This window comes from Pezoporus flaviventris, unplaced genomic scaffold (genome assembly GCF_033815535.1).
Source record: "Pezoporus flaviventris isolate CSIRO_AGI_PZ_B2104156 unplaced genomic scaffold, CSIRO_AGI_Pfla_v1 ptg000046l, whole genome shotgun sequence".
Taxonomy (NCBI): domain Eukaryota; kingdom Metazoa; phylum Chordata; class Aves; order Psittaciformes; family Psittacidae; genus Pezoporus; species Pezoporus flaviventris.
This window is the reverse complement of record NW_026892594.1, coordinates 406,327-412,530: the sequence shown is the minus strand read 5'-3', so window position 1 is coordinate 412,530 and position 6,204 is coordinate 406,327.

Here is a 6,204-nt window from a genome sequence, read left to right as displayed (position 1 = left end):
AGCTCAGAGTCCAGGGCTGCCTCAGCTTGGTTCGTGCATGTAAGTTTGGTGTTAAGAGCATCTCGGCTGTGGAAGGTTTTCATCTCTCCCGAATGCCCCTGGCTGTGCATAGTTTGCTTTGGTTCATTCACTTATGGCTGTCTGCTAACGTGCTTCGGACACCCAAACCACAAGCAACCTGCTCTGCCTGCCTAATGAAGCTGAAAACAAGACGTGGTGCTGTCTCCAAGTCTCAATCAGAGGCCGCAGGTTGACTTGGCCGAAGGAGATGACTTTGCTTTGTCACCCCCAGTCTGGCATTGCTGCTGCTGCTGCTGGGATTACACAACCCCATGTACAGAGCTGTGCTTCCACAAGTGACAATCTCTGCATCATTCATAGTAATTCATCACCTCTTCACTGCTCCGCTTCCCTCCACCATTCCATTCATCTTGCCATTTGTATTGGAGTGGAAGGATCAGTAAGTTGTGCAGTGTTAGGACAGAGGCTGCTTGCCACATTTCTTTGCACCTGGTTGTTTTTGAAGGATCGTTACTCCGACATTAGGTTTTCCAGGGTTTTGGAAGGATAATTCCTTGTGGACTGACCTGCTGAATGAATCTCAGCCCTTGGTACCGAGCAGGGTGATGTTCCCTTCTCCTTGGCCACACTGAAATGGGAGGTTTGGCTTTGTAGTTTGGCATTATGAAAACTGTATCTTTCTCTACAAAATCTTATCAGTTCAGAACAGGGAATCCTGGATCAAACATCCCTCCCCAGCCATGAAACCAGGAGTTTGGCTTTTGTCAAAGACGTGTGTGTTAATACAGTGCAGGCAAACACTTTGGCTACAGTTATCACTATATTGAGCACACAAGGGATGAGACCACCAGTATTTGTTAGGACATGCTTATTGCTGTGGAATTCAACTGAGGACGTTTGTGTAATGGGGTTTTGTAAAAGGTGTTTTTAGCATTAGTAAGTCCATTCCCTCTTTAAACTTGCTTTTGCTCAAAATCAGCTTCTCAAGCACACACAATTACTTCAGTTTTCTCTTCCTGTGCCTTGATTTCAGTGCTTCCTTTGCTGCTTTTGGTGTTTCTAAAGGATAAAACCATCCCTCACAAACCAACCCATAAACTCAGCTCTCACCCCTGCTCCTGCCTCTGCTGTGAAGGGCATCTGTCTGACACACTCTGGATGTTCTGTTGTGATGTAGCTGTAGAACTCGGGCAAAGAAGAGCGGGTTTATGGGCTGTGGCTGCCTCACAGTGCTTGTGCTTGTTAAAAAGGAAAATGTTATTTAAAACTAAATAAAGCCCATATGGAAACCAGACACACACAATCCATAATGGAAGCGGGGTGCTGCCCTTAGAGAATCCCAGAGCTGGGCGAGCTCTGTAGCTCCGTACAGGTCATTTCAGTATTGACTTCAGCTCCCTAACATACAGCACCCAGCATTCCCCTCTGCTCCCTAGAGCCCACTGGGAGTAAATAAAGATTGAAGAAAGAGAAGTAAATTAGCAAACCCCAGGTAACGAAGGGTCTGTGAAGTAATGAAGTAGTAGAAGCACAGTATAACTACTGTGATTTTCAGCATGTTGCAGGGTCCAGAGCTCAGGAAGAGCTGGAATGTTTGGGATTGTCTCTGTGATATTTTTGTATCCTATTTCCCTACCAAATGTGTGATTTCCCCTTTAGGCCAGGGTCCTGGGAATGTAGCAGTATCCCTGTGTGCTCTTGTGCATCCTGGCACAGGGGACACCCCTCCAGCACTGTTGGTTCCTTGTTTCCTTATAGAATCATAGAATGATAGAATAGTTAGGGTTGGAAAGGACCTTAAGATCATCCAATTCCAACCCCTTGCCATGGGCAGGGACACCTCATACTAAACCATCTCACCCAAGGCTCTGTCCAACCTGGCCCTGAACACTGCCAGGGATGGAGCATTCACAACTTCCCTGGGCAACCCATTCCAGTGCCTCAGCACCCTTCATAGCAGGAATGTTGGTTCATTTCTTTCCTTCCTTTCTTTCCTTCCTTCACATGGTGACCCCACACTGAAAGAGTCTGGAGTGTCTTTTTCTGGTTAACCACATCACCCCCCTTGCTTTCTGACTCCTCTGGTATCCTCTGGTTTAGGGTGACATAGAAAACAACCTAAGTGCCCAACAACCAAGTGAATGTAAAGGAAGCACCATCAGTATATCCAAATCCTGTTAACCTTAATAAATGGAGGTCATGGAGGTATTTCTTCAAGAGGAAAAGGGAATGAACGAACGAACGAACGAACGAACGAACGAATGAATGATGAAAGACTCAGAAACTTAGGAAACCCCTTGGTAATTGGCTCAAACCTTTTTTCCCCTTCCCGTGTCTCTTTCCCACTATGTTTATAGCAGAGAAGAATAACCAGCACTTGTTTCTGCATTTCATATTGACCCTGTGCTTCACAGAAGGTTTCCGTGGCTTTCCAGTGCCTGCTGCTTTTACTGGGGTAAAGCTTGAAATACAAATCATACCTGAATGTGTATATGGTAGAGGATGGTATAAAGTGTCGCCTTTGAATGCTACTTATTTCCACCCCCACTACAAGTTCTGCTTCCTAGATACAGCTCTATACAAAATGTGAACCTCTGTATGCAAAAGTAACTAAGGAAATGCACACCTCTTAACTAAACTCTTTGTGTCCCATCACCTGTTCGCCACCAAGTCTGTACTAGTGAGATGTGCCTCACTGGGTGAGGGTTTCATCCAGAAGCTGTGGGGTTTGGTTCCTGCTGATAAATCCTGCTGGCCCCATGCGGGGGCAGCCCAGTGCTCTGTGGAGCAGCTGAGGGGCTGCGATGCCAGTTGAGCAGGAACAGAGGGAAGCTCTCTTGTAACGAGCTCTTTCCACTTCCAGACAGATGTGGGGGATTGAGATACTTCCCCTCGAGGTGTGTGAGCAGCATATTAACTGAGGCCCCAGTGGAAAACTCCCTTACTGGTACTGGGCAGTCTCAGATGCTGCTTCTCTGGCAGTGCCAGAAGACTCCATCCATTGTCTTCATTATACACGATCGGACAAGGGGTGATGGGTTCAAACTGAAACAGGGGAAGTTCAGGTTGGGGATAAGGAAGAAGCTTTAAGGTCCCTTCTAACCCAAACCATTCCATGGTTCTATGCCTTCACTTCTCAAACTGCAGCAGGTCAGTTTAAAGCTTCTTTGCTTCGTGGTGAGGATTTTCTTCTTAACAAAAGAATCACAAAAGGACCAGGAGTCAGCAATTGAGGAATAATCATTGTGCTGCATAGCAAGAAAGTTTCAGAACAAAGTTTCTGTGCAGCTGAAGGAACGTGTGTTATCTTACCCAAACACGCCTGTTGATTCCAGGAATGCTCCAGTGTTCTCAGTTTCTATTGGAACTGAGCTTTGTTTTCAGCCTCCAGGTGCCTGCTGACAGTTTTGCTGTTGGTAAGTCATTTTCTTCATGCCTTAGTAGAGATTCTTCTATTTTTTCCAGGGATAAAAGGCACATGCTATCACACTAATATGTTCTTCGTCCTCTATATCCAACGTCAAACTTCAAGCGGAAAGAGAAAGAAAGAAAGGAAAGGAAGGAAGCAAGGAGGAAAGGAAAGCTTTCATACAAATCTGAGCAAAGCATGAGCATAACCAAACATCCCTCCTTTCTCTTATGTGAATATTGCCATAATGATGCTGAGATGCCCTGGCCTGACAACTGCCAGAGCTAAAGCACTCGTTACTGACCCGGTCCTAATTACAGCAGTGATGTTATGAGGCCAGGTTTATTATACTCATAGCTTGCAGAAACGCCCTTCATTCTTCATCAAAAGCCCTGTGTCTGTAAGCAGTGGCTTGTTTTGCAGCCGGGTCCAAGCATCCTTACAGAATACAGCTGTGACTGCACAGGCTCCTCCTTGATCTAATATTTGAGGCACACTTGCCACTATTGTTGCTTCTTTTCAGCCTCCATAGTCGCTATAATGCGGTCCCTTGCCAGTTGTTTTTGCTGACTGGAGATAATGACTATAATCAGGATTGCTTCTTCTATGCCAGTGTGGCTTGTTAATAAAAACCATTCAAACCAGTTTTTCCCTGAACACAACAGAAATCAGCTATTCTTTATTTCAGTGTTCGTTATCCATCCCAAGGCTCATTCAAAGGGGTCAGAAAACCTGCAGACCTTCTTTCTGAGCTGCACTACCAAGTCTTCCCCTATTCTCTCTTTGTCTTTTGCTTCTTTCGCTGTCCTTTTTGGCTCCTTCTGATCAGGTACCAGCATTCCTTGGAGGTTTCCCTCGGCACTGAATGTCCTTCTGGCAGGGCTATTTTAATCTCAGCTGATTCCATTGCCTGTGGCCTTGTAGAGGCAGGCAAGGGAGAGGAAGACCAGGAGCTGCTGTGGTAAACTTGGCCACTGAAAACAAGACTCAAACCACAGACGTGCCCTGGACAACCAGAGATCAAGGCCCTTTCAAATGGCAAAATCCTCTCTATAATTCCTCCTCCCCATGGCCCTGACAATGGCCTGCGGACAGGGTAACTCTCCCTTGTTTTCCTTCAACTTTACTCTGTGTAGAAGAGAGCTGATGTGCTCATCAGCCCCAGCAAAGTTCAGATCCTCACTGCTCGGAATGCAGTCCCCTCTGGATATAGCACGTTCTCCTGGATCCCACTCACAGCAGCAGAGAACAGGCACAGGAGAGAAAGGGCTGGTATTTTCCACAGAAACCAAAATATCCATGATAAGTGAAAGCCTCTGGGATGTGTTTCCTACCCTGTCTTATGGCTTGTTCCTGAAAGCATGTCAGTTGTCCCGATTGCAGCAGAGATTCCACTGGATTGAGAGGTCTGCACGGTATCGGTGGTAACGGCACTGAGCTGGTGAGGCACTCAGACACATGAGTTTGGACAGATAAAATGGTGTTTCCATAAACACAATCCCTTTCTGCTCAAGGCAAATAAATCCGATGGTTTCCACTCTGCTCCAAAACACCCTCCTCAGCAGCACCCTGCTCCCCACCAACACCCACACTCAGCTTCAATGTCGGGTGATGACCCAACTGTATTATTCCCAATATTCCTGGTCTCATTTCTCCATCCAACCTGCGCTCACCATTCCCTTCTGGTAGAAGATAATAATTAGACCTGTATTTTCCCAAGGAATACCTTTGCTCTTTGCTTTCTCTATTCCTGAGCTCCTCTCAACATCAAGTGGTACTTTTTCCTGTTGCTCATCCCTGCCATTTAGCCTTCTTCTGATACCTGCTCTATATGCAGTGATAATTATTTTCCTTCAATGGTTTCCTTCTTTCTTTCACTGATACCTTTGTTTCTCTCCGTGTTTTATTAGGTTGTTATTTTCTGTGTTGGTCCCATCTCTTCTTTCATTCTCATTTATGGGAGTTCTGACCATTCATTCTTCATTAAAACACATTTTACCCAATCACTGACCCCACTTATTCTCTATATACACTTACATTTTCGTGCTGAAATACTGTCCCTGCAAACATTTGCAGCACTTCAGAGTTGTTCTGTTCCCCTTCAGTACATTCATAGCCAACTACATCCACACTTCTATCATCAGTATTAAGAAAGCTCCTTTAGGGTCCACATGTTCTCACCACCGCACCGCTTCAGTGTCCAAAGTGACGGCTGAATCCTTGTTAATGGTTGTAACTCTGTTAGATGGAAAACGGTGTTTGTAGTGAAACAGTCCCTGTGGCTGCCAGGAAGAGTGGGGGAGATGGTTGGGTGTTCTGGGGATGCTTGTACAATGGCCTTGAACACTGCCAGGGATGGGGCAGCCACAGCTTCTCTGGGCACCCTGTGCCAGCGCCTCAGCACCTTCACAGGGAAGAGCTTCTTCACTATGACACAGAAGGATGCAGATTGGACACCCATACCCTATCCTTCTCCAAAGTTTGCTTCCATTAAAGGGGTATTTATAAGCATTAATACATTGCTTGTGAAACGTATGTGTCTAAAACAAGACGAAGGGCAATAGGATGAACCTTTCGGCTGCTTCCTCCCACCCACCCCTCTACCACCAGCACTAACCATAGAGCTGACCTGTAACCGCTGCACACGGGTTACTTGAAAACACCCCAACCCTACTACGTGGTGTTTTCGGTGCTTGTTGTACAGAAGGGTGGCTCTCGAAGGAAGCACAAGCTGGGTCTGAAATGTCAGTGTGGTCCATGCCCCATCCCTGCGG